Raw genomic sequence first — 19,229 nt, 5'->3', positions numbered from 1 at the left:
CCATTTGTGGTTTAAGAAGAGTCACACTATTGTACAGGAAAGCAGAATGAGAGTTGCAAGGATAAAGTCAATCCCAGGCAAGAGCATGTCTATGTGAATTAACAATGGGGTATAGCAGATTATGTGACAATAAGAGAATGTGATATTCTACCATGTTACCAAAACATGGAACCATTGGGTAGTGTGTTCTGTTATTTCAATTGAGCACATGCTATTTTAAAATATATATTACATATAAAGACATACAAATAGTTAACAGGTAAAATGCTCAACACCACTAATCATCAAAGAAAGGCAAATCAAAACTAAATGAGATACCATCTTACCCCAGTTAGAATGACTATTATTAAAAGGACCAAAATGACAGATGCTGGCAAGGATGCAGAGAAAAGAGAACTCTCATACACTATTGGTGGGAATATTAATTAATACAACCTCTATGCAAAATAGTGTGAACATTTCTCAAAAAACTAAAAGTAGAACTACCATATGATCCAGCAATCCCACTGCTAGGTATCTATCCCAAAGAAAAGAAATCAGTATATTAAAGGGATACCTGCACTCACGTGTTTATTGCAGCACTATTCACAATAGCAAAGATATTGAATCAACCTAAGTGCCCATCAACAGACAAATGGATAAAGCAAATAGGGTATATATGCACAATGGAACTATACACAGTGGAATACTCTTCGACCATAAAAAAGAATGAGATCCTGTCATTTGTAGCAACATGGATGGAACCAGAGGACACTATGTTAAGTGAAATAAGCCAGGCACAGAAGGACAAGTGCTGCATGTTCTCATTCATATGTGGGAGCTAAAAAACTTAATCTCATAGAAGTGTAGAGTAGAATGATAGATACCAGAGACAGGTAGGAGTATGGGTGGAAAGGGGAATGAAGAGAGCTTGGTTATGAGTAATAGCTCTAATGTTTGATATCAGGCTAGGGTTAGTAAGCAACAACATTATGTATATTTCAAAGTAACCAGAAGATTCAAAATGAAGCTAATGCATAAAAATGTTAAACATTCAGGTGATGGATACCTTGACACGATCACTATACACCCTATGCATGTAACACACACGTATACCACAAATATGTAAAATATTTTATATCAATAAAAGATAAAATACATAAACTATATATGTAGTATATAGTTAGTAAATACAGTCTATATATAAATAATTTACTTATAAGTATACAACATAAAGAGCTATCCCTATAGCTATAAAATTAGAATTCAGTTTTTAGAAAACATACTTACACTCATTAAAACACATAAATTTATCTTATGCATGCCATATTCTTCTACTCATGCTACTTATGCCAACCTCCCTGAACAAATATCCTCTGCATGTGAAAATTTCCCTTATTTTCTTTTAGAAAGTGTATTAGTCTGTTCTCATGCTGCTAATAAAGACATACCCCAGACTGGGTAATTTATAAAGGAAAGAAGTTTAATTGGCCCACAGTTCCACATGTCTGGGGAGACCTCACAACGATGGTAGAAGGCAAATGACAAGCAAAGTCACATCTTACATGAGGGCAGGCAAGAAAGCATGTGCAGGGGAACTGCCCTTCATAAAGCCATCAGATCTCACGAGACTTATTCACTATCACGAGAACAGCATGAGAAAAAGCCCACCCCCATGATTAAATTACATCCCATCAGGTCCCCCCCCCACGACATGTGGGGACTCTCACAATTCAAGGTGAGATTTGGGTGGGGACACAGAGCCAAATCCTATCAGAGAGTTAAAGATACACGCTGATCTTTATACAGACTTCCTGCCCATCTTAATGTCAACACCCTTCTTTTCCCCATTACATCTTATCCTTAGCTTCCCTTTATGCTCCAGAACTTTCCGTCTCCCTCAAACCCTCAAAATTCATCTGACCCTCAAGGCCTCAGAATCTTTCTGTCTACTAGCCAATCTGAAGTAAAATGTGCCTGAACAGGTGACAACTTAATGTGTTAGCAGTGGCATAGGAGGAAAAGTGATTGACAGCCCTTGAGCAAGAAAGTCCCAGATTGTGTGTGTCCCAGCTTCATCACTCATTAGCTACTTGGACCAAGTCTCTGCTTCTGCCTCTGCAAAGAGGAAGTTATAGCAATCTTAAAAGATTGTTATGGAAATTAAATGAGATAATGCTTTGTAAATTACAAATTCCTATAAAATCATCTAAAGCATTTTATTGTTAGAACTTTCCTCCCTACCTCGTAGACCCTAAAAGGGCAGCAGAAGCCTAGGTCAGAGGAGGACTGAGGTGGGATATGGGTAGAATATCAAAGAAAATTTAAAACACAGAAACCATCTGGGTTTTTGGCCAGAGAGCTATGTACTATGGAAGAGGCAGCTGGGATGTCCCAGAGAAAGAAAGTGGGTTTACTGGAAACTATTCCTAGGGAATATCCCAGAGGTTTTGGGATGAAGCCAGTGGGGGTGTTTATAGGATACCTGAGGCTAGTCATTAACAGAGAGAAAGAGGGTAAGGCCCATGAGCTTGTTCAAACGTCTTATTTCACTGGTTTTCATTTAACCAGGTCTTTTGGAAAACACCTAGCTGACAAAAGCATGAAAATATCAGACCCTATGGCAGAATGTTGGGTCTGATTGGAGCTATCCCTAAACATAAAATGATGAAGAGATACCTGTTTTCCTCTACACATCTTTTTGCAGGAATTTCTGATGATCCAAGAGTTGATTAAGACTTCAGCCCTCCCAGCATGGTACATAACCCTGGGTGCAGACCTCCAGATGGGCAGAGGATGAGGGAGTGAGGGATGGAAGGCAGTGGCACTGGGTTCATTGCAAAGGGTCTGCTTGCAAATCCTTCTGCACTCAGCATCCAAGCATTTTTACACCAAATCCATCATACCCTTTTGTCAACCAGTAAATTACTGAAAATATAATTAGTCTTACATGTAAAACATCATGAATTTTTTTATTTTAAAAATGAATTTTCATTCTTAAAACAGTAATCATTACTGTAGATTTTGGGGTAAATCTAAATTTTTATTTTAAGAATTATTCCAGAATGCCATGCCTCTCTCTTTAAAATTACAAATGTTACTCACATTTTTTTTAATGTTTAAGATTTATCTTAAATTTTGGGGAGCTGGGGGCGGTATGTTCCAATGGGAGAGGACAGTAAGGAAAGGTCCAGTCATGATGATCTGGAGATTTGCAAGTAGAGACTGATAGCAGACAATGACGGCATATCTGATATCCATTCTCCCCTTCTTTCTTACTGATAGCTAAAGCCACATTTCTCAGGCTCTCTGAAGCCAGCAGTAGACACATTTGTAGTTCTGACTATTACAACTGAAGTGGAAGTCCCTGGGAAGAATGTGTGCTTTTGTGCTCCCCCACTCTTTTCTGAAACTAAGGTGGCTTACAGGAGGGAGGAGCAGTCCTCTTGGACCTTGGGGACTGTGGGCAACCATAGGGACTAAATTCACACACGCAAAATAGCAGAGCAGGAAGTTAGAAGGGACCTGGTTCCTTGACAGTGTCATAGAGTTGCCACAAGAGCCCTGTATTATCTATCTCTGAGCTTCTCCTTCCAAGAGAAAAATAAACCTCCTCATTTGTTTAAGAGATTTATTTTCCTTTTCTTTTTTCTTTCTTTTTTTTTTTTTTTTTTTTTTTTTGTTACTTAAGCCTAATGCTCTTCCTCCACGTCACTAAGCCATCGTGCAGCAAATAAAAGGTCCAAAAGTTGACAGGAGTCTACAAATGATATGTGTGAATCTTTTTTTTTTTTTCTAGTTTTGGTAGTGGTGAATGTCGCTCCTCAAAATTCATATGTAATTGGTAATTGCAAGGATGTGTGATTCTTGTATCAACAAAACATATGTGTTCAGTGTTCCTAGCAAGAAGGGTTACATGTTAAGCCCCTACCATGTACCACCTGCTGTACCACATGTTTTATGCACATTATCTTATTTAATCCTTCCAGGTCAGTACTATTATCTATAATTATGGGAGTCCAAACCTCGGAGAGGTGAAATAACCTGCCCAAAGTACACAGTTAGAGGAAGAATCAGAAACTGCAGTTAGGTCTGTGTGACTGCAGCACCAGAGCTCTTTTCCGTAAGTGATACTATATGTACCTCAAAGTGCCATGTGATATGACCCATATCAGGCACACAGAGAAATGCTTGGAGTCCCAGATGATGGATGCTCACGGGAGAACAGGTGAGAGGAACAGCAGGAATGAACGACGGCCCCAACATTTCCTGACAGCTCAGCCTCAAAACTCACTTTCCGATGACCACACTGCAGGCAGAAGTGGCTTGACACGGTTCCCGACTGGACTCCGGTTCAGCTAATTGGATTTATTTCTAAGTGCCACATTTCAGTTTCATTCCAATTAGGTTTTTAGCTTCTCACAAAAAAAGATGAAATTCTAATCTTGGCTTCTCAAAAGACTGTTGCCAGTACATATGCCTACTGATTACAGACACCAGCAACTGTGTTTTAGAAGTGCAATATTATGAGAAAAGATGTGTGAACGCTGTCTCTCCTATGCTGGGAAGTAGAAAACCATTTACCTATGAAGCACTGAATGCATGTGTTGAAAATTATGATGTGAAATCACAAAGTCAAAGTCTATGAGGAGAGAGGGAAAAAATATTTTCAATTACTGGCCCATCTTTCATTTCCTCTTTGTGGCCAAACACCAGAAACAGCTAGTTTTATCTGCTGCCTACTGCTTCTGCCCAAGGACATTTGTCTTTAGGTTTTACATGAAATCACTGCTCAAGTTCTAAATCATGAAATCAATCAACTTTCTTAGCTCTTTTCGTATGCATTTGAAACTATCAGCATCTCCTATTTCTTACATTTGTCTTCTTTTCAGCTTCTCCTCATCTCTCCATGCCCTTAATCAATTTCCTTCAGTATTTTCTATCTCTAATAAGAGCACTTCCTCTGGGAGCATTTACGTCCATTAGGTGACCCAACTGCCGCTCCCCCCACCAGCCCAATCTGAGCCCCAGCTCCTCTTGTCCCCATGCCAATAATTCCCTGAGCCAACTTTCACTTCAGTCCCCCAGCACGATCGCAGCCCCAGCTCTTCCTGTCCCAGTGCCAAGAATTTCCTGGGCCAGTTCCCAGCTCAGCTAGAATCTTCGTCATCTTTTGGGTTCTCTCAGCATGAAGACTTTTAAAATCTCACTCTTCCCTTCCCACCCAAGGACATAATGCCTCTTGGCTTACCTGAGGAAGTCTTTAGCACTCCCTGCTAACCTTCTCTTAAGAAAGATTGTATGAACAAAGAAACTAAAATTGGTTAAAGAAGGGCTCATAGAGGAAAAGGAATAGGAGAAATAAGGCAGGAAAAAAAAAAAAACGTGCAGCAGAAACTAAATTAGCAAAATAAAGGATGATGGAAGAAAAGAGAAAAAACGAGGACTTCAATTCTGATTGTTTAGATTTGGGGTCCCACAATAATAATAACTATTTTGAGCTTATATTTCACAGGTGTTGTCTCATTTAAGCCTTACATGCCTTTAGGTTGTTACTATTATTATACTTGTTCTTTACATGAAACTTAATGATGAATGGTTTCAGTGAAGTCAGAGTCTTTTTGCAGAAGGATAGGGCAGGAGTTGGAAATGTGGGCAGTGGGCGAAATGTAGGCAGTTTTTTTTTTTCTGGAAAGAGTCTCAAGATGAGTAGTTTGCCTGAGGTTACATAACTAGTGAATCGCCCAGTTGGGTTTCAAACTCAAATCAACCTGACACGAGAGTACCTATCTCAGAAGCCCGAGAAACAAAAAGGAATTAACAGGAAGAAATTTACTAGATTAAAAAGTGGTGAATAAAAAAGAATGAAACCATGTTCTTTGCAACAATATGGATGCAGCTGGAGGTCATTATCCTAAGCGAATTAATGCAGAAACAGAAAACCAAATACCAAGTGTTTCCCGTTATAAGTGGGAACTAAACATTGGGTACTCATGGACATAAAGATGGCAACAATAGAGATCCATGGTGGAGCTCAACAGAAAAGAAGAATTGGAGCAGACTTTCTTTGACCATTTTACCAAAGTATCATGAGATCTGCATACAGTGACATTTGGATATTTTAACTAAACCAAAATCTTTCAATCAATTTATCAAGCTTCTAGTATATTTTTATAAATTACTATCGTTATGAAAGACCAAATGTCAACAGTTGCCCAGGGCAAATCTCTTTAGTGATGGAGAATACAAAAAAGCTAAAGTAGAATAAGTGAACAAATACAGAAAAGGGGTCTAGAAAATGACACAGGGTGGCAAATCGCCCTGGTGGTATTCACTTTTGCTTCTGAAAATATCCTGAGGGTTTCAGGGCGCAGTAACAGTGCCAACCCCACCACTACTTGTTTCCCGGAAATCAATGAAACAGCGAAAATCCCTAGGAACTGGAAAAGGACAAATGCCATAAAACCATTTTCAGTAGAAGTATAAGAGGGGCTCTATAATTACAGACCAATAAACAGAAGCATTATTTTTTGGAAGATAAATAAAACAAACCATCAAACAACTAATTACCACCTAAAAGTACAAGAAATATATGTAAGGGGAAAACAAACAGTGCTTCATGAAGTGTAATATTAACAAATCTATTTAAATCCATTTTTAAATGATCTCTCAGAAACAAACAACTGTGTTTAGCCTGAATACACAGCCTAAAAGGAAATCCAAAAATCATTAGGCTGAGAAAGATTCATTTAGCCTTCTGTGATGGTTAGAAAGCAGCTATTTCTTCAGTCACACAACCTCACAATCTAAGCTTAGCATTGGGAAACTTGTTTACTGATGGTGAAACAGAGTCCAGAATGTAGCACAAATGAAAGACCCTACCATACAATTTTCTCACTGTTGATTCTGGGTTTGTTTGTTTGCTTGTTGAGACAGAATCTTGCTCTGTAGCCCAGGCTGGAGTGCAATGGCATGATCTTGGCTCACTGCAACCTCCACCTCTGGGGTTCAAGCTATTCTCCTGCCTCAGCCTCCTGAGTAGCTGGGATTATAGGCACGCACCACCATGCCTGGCTAATTTTTGTATTTTTAGTAGAGACGGAGTTTCACCATGTTGGTCAGGCTGGTCTCGAACTCCTGACCTCGTGATCCGCCTGCCTCTGCCTGATTCTGGTCTTTAATATGCAACCCTCACCAGTTCTTTTTCTTATGGCCCATCTTTTCTGCAGAATGATAACAGTAAGCTTTAATGTGAATCGTGACCTATAATTATTTATTTCATTTTACAAAAAACACTGGTCTAACATTCATTGATAAAAAAGCTATCCAATAAAAGTTATCTACCACCTGAGCCCCACGAGGGGCTATTTTCAGTTCTAGCTGAAAATACAAGTTAAATGACTAAAAACTCAAATTTTGACCATATACTATGAGCCAAAACCCTGTTAGTTATCTTAAATACTTTACTGGATTTCATATTCACGAAAGCTCTGGCATGTAGCTATTCTCTATCCCAGTTTTACACAATATAAAGCTTTCTCACTATATTTAGAACTTATGTGGAAATACAAGAAAGTATATATAAAATGTGGAAAATACAAGAAAGCATAAAGAAAGAAAAAAAAAATCAGACACCTTTAATCAATCACTGCAATTTTCTTCCAGCGTTTTTCTTTGCCCACTTAGAGCCTACTGATATGCATTTTTCCAATGCCATTTAAGAATATTTAAATATTTATTTTGCAGATACAAAATATCTCATTTTATTTATCTATTTATTTATGTATTTATTTTTTATTTTATTTTATTTTATTTTTTTTTGAGACGGAGTGTTGCTCTGTCACCCAGGCTGGATGGAGTGCAGTGGTGCGATCTTGGCTCACGGCAAGCTCTGCCTCCTGGGTTCACGCCATTCTCCCGCCTCAGCCTCCCGAGTAGCTGGGACTACAGGCGCCCGCCACCACACCCGGCTAATTTTTTATATTTTTAGTAGAGACAGGGTTTCACCGTGTTAATCAGGATGGTCTCGATCTCCTAACCTCGTGATCCGCCTGCCTCGGCCTCCCAAAGTGCTGGGATTACCGATGTGAGCCACCGCACCCAGCCCATTTTATTTATTAATGTAACATCATTCCTCTGTTGTTTCTAAAAAACCATACAAAAGTCTTTCACCAAGTGTCTGATTATTTTCTTTGAATGGATCCTAGAAGTGCAATTACTTGCCAAGATGTATTATTTCTAAAATATTATCGATCCCTATTGTCCAGTTTCTTTCCATAAATCGTATAGTAGTTTATCATCCACCAGCAGCATGAGTGTGTATGCATTTGCCAGCATTTAGAATTATCATTCATTAATCTTTTTAATAACATAATAAGTGAAAGTAGAATCTTTTTGTTTTACTTGCATATTTGTCTTCACTTTACAGGGCATTTTTTGCTTATTTTATAAATTATCCATTGACAATTATTATATATTTCTTACTGATTTCTCATTTTCTTTATATGTCAGGAACATTCATCTTTACTTTCCTAGTTTTTCATTTAGCTTCTAATTATAATTTTGTATCAGGAGCTTTCGATTTTGCATTCCCTATTTTTCCCTTTATAATTTCTTCCACTTTCACTCTTTAAAAGCCATCTTTGTAGACCATCCATCAATCTTCTTTCTGACCTCGAAGTACAAGCAATCATCAATTCCTATAACTCAACATCTCTTGTTATGTATCTTTCTATTTCCAAGACACCAATTCAAACTACCGTAATCTCCTGACTATTCCAACGGCTACCTAGCTACATTCTCAGTCTCCAGACTTCCTCAATTTTAATACATTCTCCTCACTGGTGCCAAAGTAGTCATCACCTTGCTTAAAGCTGTTCAGGGGTGTTCCATTTCTGTCAGGATAAAACCGAATTTTTAACAAGGTTAACAAGGCCATACTCTCCAGCCTCATTGCTTCCCGCTCCCCACTCACACTCTGGCTTCAGCCACAGCAACTCCTTCCAGTGTCTGGTGCTCCATCCTTTTGATCACCTGTGAGCTATTGCTTATTCTATCCATGCCTGAAACACTCTTCTTTCTGAACTTCCCTCAACCCCTCCTTTTCCTTCACGAAAGACTTCCATTCACACATTCTATATCCTCCAGGAATCATTTCATGATACCATCACCACTTGCCCCACTCCTTCCTCCCCAGGCTAAGTTATGAGCCCTACTGTGTGTTCAAATAGCAAAGAGTTTCTTTCCATAACATCACCCAAGACTGTCTGTGTGTGTGGCTGAATAATCTTCCCCCACCCCCAACACGCGCATATACACACACACTCACATACTCACACTCGCACACACTCACACACTGTACATCTTAAGAGTAGTGGCGAAGCCCATCTTCTCCACAGTTGATTTTCAAAACTTATCACAGTACCTGGTACATAATCAGTTCTAGAGGAATATTTGTTGAACAAACATGAGGTTAACTAAATATTTACTTTTAATTTTACAATATATTTACAATATATTTTGTTGTTTTATGTAATCTCTCTAATCCATGTGGATTTACTTTGGTAATGGGAGAATAAATCCCTTTCTCATTGATGCATGATTCGTCCTTTGTCACACTTTAAATACTTACATATTCTCAAATGTGCTTTGTGGCTGTTTTTCTCAAGAAATCTGTCTTTAGTTTCTTATAATAAAAACAAACTACTTTTATTATTGTGGTTTTTCTGATACACACATTTTTAATATCTAGTAGCACAGCACCCTTCATTAATTTCCTTTTTAGAAATTCTATCAGCTATTCTCATTTATTCATTTCTTTAAGATAACTTTAAATTATTGTCTAAGGTTCCAAAATAAATATTCTTGGAACTTTTGACTAGAATTGTACAGATTCTGTAAAAGAGTTTGGGAAGAACTGACATTTAAGGTCAACTTTGACCTTTATGTCTTACTATAAAATGTTATTTTTTAAATCTGGATTTTAAATTTTTCTTGTAGAGATTTTTTCTAGATTTCTATATTTTTGTGCTATTGTGAGTCATATTATACATATATGTCCCATTATGTAATATGCTATGTATATTATAAAATATGTATATAATATACCATTATATAACTTTATGTATCTATTAATTATTCAGCAAGAATCCTAGTTTTTCTTTTTATCTGCTAGTGCTGTGAGTTAGGCATACTCATACACGTCACCGTTTGTCCACATGAGATCGTGGTTCAAATTCAAGTCTATCTAGATTTCAGATCCCTGCATGCATTTGTATACAAATTTCTTTTAAACTTTTACACACAGCATTTCTAATGACAAAAGAGGGAACCCTGGGGAGAACTGGCGAAAGGGCAGGGCAATAGGGATAGTTTTCTCCAAAGCTTTTTAACTAAAATTAGCTCCCCATACAGACATGTACCATGCTTATTTCATAATTGTATTGCATTTTCTAGAATATTGACATAGTCTTCTGGGATGTATATATCTCAATTTGAAAAACATGGCTTGTAGTTCACTGTCTTTCCCCAGGAGGTTTCATTTGAAGGCTACGTAATCACATTTTAGAGTCAGGGAAACTTGGGTCTAGAGACAAAGAATAAATTATTTAGATTTTTAGAGCTCTCAATTATACGATTACAATGAGGATTCAGGACGATCAGTTCTTGTATCTAGAAGCAAACCAGTTGTCATTTAATAGATCGCTATAAAATTCACTCTTCCAGTTAAGTATTACAATAAAAAGATGACTCATATCCTTAAAAAATTTAGTAATCAACATGAAATGAAAGTCTAGTAAATGTAGCTGTCATTTGGCAAAGCATCCATGTAAGGAAGAGCTTCTCCCGAGCCCCAAAATCACAAGTTCATGGAAAAATCACAGTTTACCATTTGTACAGTGGTAAGCTGGAAACACTTAAGGAATATAACTGATAAAGACTTTTGATTAAGGCCAGGTGCATTGGTTATGCCTGTAATCCCAGCACTTTGGGAGGCCGAGGCGGGTATATCACCTGAGGTCAGGAGTTCGAGACCAGCCTGGCCAATATGGTGAAACCCTGTCTCTACTAAAAATACAAAAATTAGTCAGGTGCACACGTGTAGTCCCAGCTACTCAAGAAGCTAAGGCAGGAGAATCACTTGAACATGGGAGGCGGAGGCTGCAGTGAGCCAAGATCGTGCCATTGCACTCCAGGCTGGCGAAAAGAGCGAGACTCCATCTCAAAAAAAAAAAAAAAAAAAAGCAACAACAAAAATGACTTTTGATTCAGAAGTGAACTTGGAACAACTCCAGCTATGTATGCAGCAATTAATATATAAAATCTTTATTTCAAAGTCCCTAGCCAGAGAAAATGGAAAATGATCAACAAATGGTCTAGAAGCAGGATAATGACAGAAAGTGAAGCCAAGTGAAACCAATAAAGATTTCCCTTGGACTGCAGGGCCAAAGATTTGATCCCCTCACTCTTAAGAAATGGTGGGAGTTGATGCCTGAACCATATAGGATGCTCTCAGTTAAACAATGTTTGCTTAAGTTGACTGCTTAGTTCATTCCACAGTATGAGCTCAGCCATTCAAAACATATTCTTTGTTTTGTTTACATAGTCCCCAGGAATATGAACCTCTCAGTTATTTCATCATAATTCTGGTAGTCTGAGAAGGCAGTCAGGTAAGCATCACCTACAGAATGGCATTCGGGGCGAGGGTGTTCTGATTGCACAGACCACAGCTAACACACATACATCAGATCCCCTCCCTGCTGAGGGACTACTGGCTCCTGAGATGAAAATCTCATAAATATAATAAATGGCAACACTGATTCCACAAGCCACACGTTGGAAACATATGTCTATGTCTTCCATTATGTCTTAGTCACACCATACACAGTATAATATTTCCACATATTGCTGGATAACCACAGTCCGTGATGGAGTGTGGTTCGTTTATTGCTACTACATATTTTATAATAAAAAGTATTTGAAAAAAATATTAAGAAAATTCAGTAAGACAAAAGACAAGCAATTTGGCTTCATGTTCTGGTTCTGCTACTCTGATCTTCACAAGTTACTTAACATTTATGCTTTGTTTTTCTCATCTAGAAAATTCAGGCATTAGACTAGATGGGCCTATGCTCCATTTCAGTTGAAATATTCGGTCAATTAGATCTAAGATTTACATGAAGCTAACATTCCAATAAAAATTCTGACCTGTTGTTGGCATTCTCTGCATATCCCAACATTTAGGATCATCTGAATGTTTTACTAAAATTTTTACTGTTGTCATTTCTCAGTTTTCTCAAATCAATGTTTCTGATACTTAAACAATGGAGCACCGCAAATATTAGGAAGGCTATATCTATGTTATAAACTGTGGAAGTGAAAGACAGTTTTTTTTTTTTTTTTTTTTTGTTTTTGTTTTTTGTTTTTTGTTTTTAAAGGCTTCTTATTTTTAGTTTCTTTTTTTTTTTTAATTTATTTATTATTATTAAACTTCAAGTTGTAGGGTACATGTGCACAACGTGCAGGTTTGCTACATATGTATACTTGTGCCATGTTGGTGTGCTGCACCCATCAACTCGTCATTTACATCAGGTATAACTCCCAATGCAATCCCTCCCCCCTCCCCCCTCCCCATGATAGGCCCCAGTGTGTGATGTTCCCCTTCCCGAGTCCAAGTGATCTCATTGTTCAGTTCCCACCTACGAGTGAGAACATGCGGTGTTTGGTTTTCTGTTCTTGTGATAGTTTGCTAAGAATGATGGTTTCCAGCTGCATCCATGTCCCTACAAAGGACACAAACTCATCCTTTTTTATGGCTGCATAGTATTCCATGGTGTATATGTGCCACATTTTCTTAATCCAATCTGTCACTGATGGACATTTGGGTTGATTCCAAGTCTTTGCTATTGTGAATAGTGCTGCAATAAACATACGTGTGCATGTGTCCTTATAGCAGCATAATTTATAAAAATCCTAGAGGAAAACCTAGGTAGTACCATTCAGGACATAGGCATGGGCAAAGACTTCATGTCTAAAACACCAAAAGCAACGGCAACAAAAGCCAAAATTGACAAATGGGATCTCATCAAACTAAAGAGCTCCTGCACAGCAAAAGAAACTACCATCAGAGTGAGCAGGCAACCTACAGAATGGGAGAAAATTTTTGCAATCTACTCATCTGACAAAGGGCTAATATCCAGAACTTACAAAGACAGTTTTAAATGTAATCACATTTTATGAAAAATAAAATTACCCACACATGCTATGCTTTAGTTTTCTGGTTACTATAAACACTTGAAAGCCAAGTTATAAAATTATTCGGTAAACCTCTGGGAAATGAGCACTGAGCACTGGTGTGTCTACACCCCTCTCAGACTGCAGGTGACCTGGTCAGCAATAGGAAGCCATGAGAACTCAAGTACTAAAGATAGAGCCAAGTATGCTGTGGGGGCGCCTCTCTGGAGGACACAGACCTGCAATTTGCAAGCTGCGAGTGGCCCCTGCATTTGAATTCCACAGCTCTGTATCATAAATAGAAATGATAAAAAAAAAAAAAAATACACAAATCAGACAAGTCAGCTTAACTATTAATTACAAAAGAACTCTTCTATCCTTACCAAAAGTCTCCCAAAACTGGTTTTTCAGGACTAGGCTATGAATAAAGTTTGAAAATTGTCCCCATATATATTAATCACTCCTTAGTTTAGAATGCAGAATATACTGTAGAGAAGTTGGCCAGATGCCCACAGATCCCTGTAAGGAACCATATACCCCTATTCTGCCCCCACACCCTGCCTTTACTCCTTGGTACTTTCAAGTAAGAAATGGCAATTTTCTTATTTGGGGAAGATAGGGTGGAGACAAAAACCTCATAAAAATAAACCTCTCTCTCTCATAGCTCAACAACTTGCAATATTTTTAGCAGTAGAGAAAAAATATGACTTATTAACTATAAAGCAATATTTGAGTTCACTATTTCACTAAAAGCATCATTTATGAAAACAGAAAGTTCCTTTAAAAAATGTTTGTATAGTCACTTGAGAAAATAAACTAGCAGGTGCTGGTCCCTTCGCTTAAAGAATTTATTATTCTTTGTGTGGCAGGATTCACCAGCTGACAGCTCCCACCCAGAAAATCAAATAGGTGCTCATTTCTGTGATGCCCGTAATGTGTAAAGTTGCCAAGAAGTTCAATGCAATGTGGCCTAAAAGTACAGCAAGGAAGAGCACAGCTAACAGTCAGCTGGAGGCTGTCAAAATTTACAGGTAGAAAAGACAAAGATAATACAGTAAGTTCTGATTTTAATCATTTGAAAGGAACACAGAGAAAGCTGTGCACATACAGCAGATGTATTTTTGTTTGCAAGTATAATTCAACTTACCTCTATTGAGCAGAAAACCAGGACTTTTTGGCTAACCGGCCTGTAGTGATTCCCTGGGAGGATCTGACTGAAAGAAATGGGAACCTAGAGTTTATTCAGTGGAGTCTCAACCTCTACCTGACTGTATTAATGAACAGTTCAGAGGTTTCTTTCTCAGCGGCTGAGTCACTCAGGGAGGAGGTCTGTGGTATGCAACAGGGTGTCACCTTGTACAAATACCAGTTCAATTAAAACAGTCTCACTCGTGAACCTACGGCCTTTGTTTAGTGAATTCTTTAACTTACGGCCTTGTTATGCAAATATATATATATAGATACGCTCCTGTGATTGCCCTTTTAACTGATATCAACAATATGCACAACCATATCATTGACAAGGTGGCATAGGACCCAATCTATTTTGCATTCTCTTTCAAAAAATAAAACTGAAAACTCAAGATAGAAGGAACCCCCATATGCCCACAGTACCTGGAAGGCAGGGGCACAGACAAGCATGCAAGGAGTACATGGCTTAAAGGAAACTTCAAGACAAACAAGTTCTCAGAAACCCAGGAACCCTAGGATCAGAAAACATGAAAGAAGTCTGTTCCACACATTCTACACCTAGAATATTTTGTAAAACTATCAAAGGGAAAATACACCTAGCACATAAGAATTCTAATCTCTATATTATTTATCCATGTATAAAAAAAATGTGAAAAAGGGCCAGGCGTGGTGGCTCACACCTGTAATCCTAGGACTTTGGGAGGTGGAGGCAGGCAGATCACCTGAGATCAGGAGTTCAAGACCAGCCTGGCCAACATGGTAAAACCCTGTCTCTACTAAAAATACAAAAATTAGCTGGGTGTGATGGCACACACCTGTAACCCCAGCTGTATTTAATAATGGTAACATATCATGATAAAGTCATAGACAGAAATTTTCAATGCCAGGCATCACATAGGGGAGAGAAGGAAGAACCTGGAAGGTGATGTTGATGCAGAGTTTTAAAGTCTTAGTAGACAGTGATTAGATGGTCAAGAAGAACCATTCATCCACTCTGGCAGGAGGAGGCAGGAGAATCACTGGAACCAGGGAGGTGGAGGTTACAGTGAGCCAAGATTATGCCACTGCACTCTAGCCTAGACAACAGAGTGAGACTCTCTCAGAAAAAAAAAAAAAAAAAAATGTGAAAAGGATGGTTGAAACTTCTCTCATAACTGAGGGCAGCAGTAGACCCAATGTCAAAGGCTGCTTCTGGCCAGTTGCAGTGGCTTTCATTTGCACTTTGGGAGGCCAAGGTGGGAAGATCACTTGAGCCAAGAAGTTTGAGACAAACCGGGCAACACAGTGAGAGAGATCTCATCTCTACTGAAAATAAAAAATCAGCTGGGTGTGATAGTGCATGTATTTGTTCCCAGTTACTCAGGAGGCTGAGGCAGGAGAGTCTCTTGAGCATGGAAGGACCAAGCCACAGTGAGCTGTGATCACACCACCGCATTCCAGTCTGGGTGACAGAGTGAGACCCTATCTCAATAAACAAAAAACAAAACAAACAAACAAAAAAAAACAAAGGTTGCTTCTACTGGGAGGAAGGAGTAGCACTGAAGAGCCATCCTAGGTGGGGACTCCTGTTACAGGTTTTGAAATGCAACTTCCATAAGTGCCGAAGAGGCTTTGAGGAAGCTTAGCAAACCCAGAACATTGCCGAGAGAAGCCACGTCATCAGAACTTTCTGGGTCATCGTCACTCATATGTCACACCAGCAATGAACCAAATCCTCCCTGAACAACTGCTCCTGAAAACTACAAAGCAGCTGAGTGGTGCCCACTGAAATGACTGTAACACGAAGTAGAAACCCAGACTGGAGAGCAAGGCAATTGCAGTATGTGGTCATTGTGACTGGGAGACCACTTCCTTTACGTTCCCTGATGCTCCCTTATTCTGGGCTGAGGAACTTGAAATCTAAAATGGAAAATGTTTTTTCAAAGTAAAACATATATACGTGTCTACTCTGCCTTTTTGTGGAATTTTATACATGCAAAATATTTTTAAAATATGCTTTAAGTTTCTGTGATGCCCAAAAATCTTGGTTTGAACATTAATATTACAAATGATAAAGTTGAAAAACAAAGATATGATTTAACTCAAAAGATAAACTAGAAGAGATCTTCAGCCTTAGAACTTAGCCAAAATGAAAGGCAAACACAGTTTAAGAGCTCCCTTGTAGGGATAAGTTGTAATTTACATTACAGAATGTTGAAATATATTACTTCATAAAACACAGAACCTGAAAGATAAGTTTTTATCTTACAATGAAGTAAAGTGCAGCTGCCAAAGTTATGGATTTTGAGCTTCTAAGCAATTATTTCTGCATGCAATTAAGGGTTTCTCTTGCTTTATACACTGGACCATCCACACTGCTAAGCCAAACCAGTGTTTTTTCATTTAGAATCAAATCTCTGGTATAAAAAGGGACAATTCTAAACCACTGAGCAAAATTCAGACCTCTTCATGCTAAGCAGACATGACTGTCTAAAATTTAAAATCTCAAATGTGAAGAGGTTGAATCAAGAACATTTTCAGGTGTGGAGGTAGCCAAATAGGCTGGGCATTAGTTTCACTCAGGTGTTTAACTGGGAAGCCTTGGGCATGCTTGGAATAACTTGGCTTCACCACACCTGTTCACTTTCAGTGTCGGAGTTCTTGAGATCTCTCTAGAACTGTAAGCTCAGAAGCTGAAATGGCAAATGGTTTTTATCTCGGGTACAAAAGCCAATTGATTGGTGATGGCTTCCTGGAGGAATCTTGAGGTTTGTAAGCAAGTTGGGACTCAACAAGGGAATGTCATGGTCGATTAGCAATATCCACCACAGGTCTTGGATGGGGGAATGTTTGCTGACCCTGTCTCATAAAATTAGATGTTGCAACATCACATTGTTTTGTCTATGTGTTATATCCAAAGAAACAACCAGCCAAAATGAGCACCTTTTTTTTAGTTTTAGGTTCACAGCAAAATTGAGAATAAACAACAAAGAGTTCATGTATACCCTCAGTGTCCCCACTATCAACATCCCACATCACAGTGGGACATTTGTTACAATTAATGAACCCGCATGGATGCATCACTAACACCCAAAGTCCATAGTTTACATCAGGGTTCATTCTTGGTTTTGTATATTGTTTGAGTTTGGAGAAATGCATAATGACATGTATCCACTATTATAGTAACATACAGAGTAGTTTTGCTGCCCTACAAAATCCTTCGTGTGCTGCCTATTCATACCTCCCTCCCTGCAACCCCCGTTAACCACTGATCTTTTTACTGTCTCCATAGTTTTGCCTTTTGCAGAATGTCATATTGTTGGAATCATGTAGTATGTAGCATTTTCCAGACTGGCTTCTTTTACATAGCAATATGCATTGAAGTTTTCATCATGTCTTTCCATTTAAGTTTTCTCCATGGCTTGATGGTTCATTTCTATTCAGTGTTAAATCATATTCCAAGGCCAGGCATGGTAGGTCACATCCACAATCCCAGCACTTTGAGAAGCTAAGGTGGTAGGACTGCTTGAGGCCAGAAGTTCAAGACCAACCTGGGCAACACATTAAGACCCTGACTTTAAAAAATAAAATAAAATAACAATAATAATAATATCCCATTGTCTGAGTGTACCACAGTTTGTTTATTCATTCACTTCACCTACTGAAGGACATCTTGGTTGCTTCCAAGTTTTGGCAATTATAAATAAAGCTGGTATAAACATGTGTGTGCAGTTTTCTTTTTTGAATATTTATACTATATTTTGAACCCAGTAATATATAACATTGTTTGGAAACTAAAAGGTATAAAGTGGAATACAATGAAAAGTCTTCCTTTTCCTCCAAACCTTTCTTTTCAACAAAAAAGTAGTTATTAGTTTCTTCTGGGTCCTTCCAGAGACATTTATGCATATACAAGCAAATGTAAGATGTGGATATATTATACTGTTCTGAATCTTGCTTATTTCCTCTCAGATTGTATTCTGAAGATCTTTCTATATTGATTTTTCACAGCTGCTTGGTATTCCACGATACGGATAGTCCATAATCTATGTCATCAATCCACTGTTGATGGGCATTTCCATTATTTCCAAACTTCTGCTAACAATGCTGCCATTGATAACATTGTACATAAATCAATTGGCACATGTGTGAATCTGTAAGATAAATTCTTAAAAATGTAATTGCTGGGCCCATGTGTTTGCACATTTTAACTTTGGTAGAGCAAATCTTGCCAAATCGCCCTCAGTAATGGATTTACCAACTTATCCTTCTTATTCTCATTTGTCTTCTTTCAATCATTTCTTCATTTAACAAGCATTAAATACCCATAATGCTCCTACATTGTTTCCATCCCAAGGGAAAGGAAAATTCATGAGACCCAGTCTTGCTCACCAAGAATTTACAATTTGTTTGGAGGGACAGACATTGAATTAAATAGCTATAACACACATGATAAAGTCATACGCAGAAATTTTCAATGCCAGGTATTACATACTGGAGAGAAAGAAGAATCTGGGAGGTGATTTTGATGCAGAGTTTTAAAGTCTGAGTGGACAATGATTAGATAGTCAAGAAGAAGAACCATTCATCCATTCTGTCATCTTCTTAATGTTTTCCACATTTCCCCTTAATAGTGAACCATTTTGCAACTTTCCTGCCTCCTTTCCTCTACCAAAAGAGCAACTTGGCAGCCCCAGCAACCCCAGCTCCTCAGGCTGTTATGGGTCCACATTTTCTGGAGACAGTCATGAGCCACACTGCAAATACAGTGTAATTCCCCTGACCACAGTCTGAAATAAACCATTCCATGGGGATTAGAAGCAAGAATTGTTTTTTTTCCCCATTGA

General features: G+C 38.3%; 1 protein-coding gene across 1 annotated transcript in view; it reads right to left on the bottom strand.

The window, feature by feature from the left end:
* The window catches only part of SCEL (sciellin), a 110,769-nt gene extending 96,306 nt beyond the window's left edge, over nt 1-14,463 (bottom strand). Inside the window, exon 1 of the mRNA XM_007960628.3 lies at nt 14,360-14,463. The gene's annotated coding sequence lies outside the window, so the exon portion shown is untranslated. The remainder of the gene's footprint in view (nt 1-14,359) is intronic.
* Between the last annotated feature and the right edge of the window lie 4,766 nt (nt 14,464-19,229).

The sequence above is a fragment of the Chlorocebus sabaeus genome, chromosome 3 (genome assembly GCF_047675955.1).
Source record: "Chlorocebus sabaeus isolate Y175 chromosome 3, mChlSab1.0.hap1, whole genome shotgun sequence".
In the NCBI taxonomy this organism is placed as follows: Eukaryota; Metazoa; Chordata; class Mammalia; order Primates; family Cercopithecidae; genus Chlorocebus; species Chlorocebus sabaeus.
The sequence above is the reverse complement of the archived record's forward strand: the minus strand, read 5'-3'. Positions and strand labels throughout refer to the sequence as shown.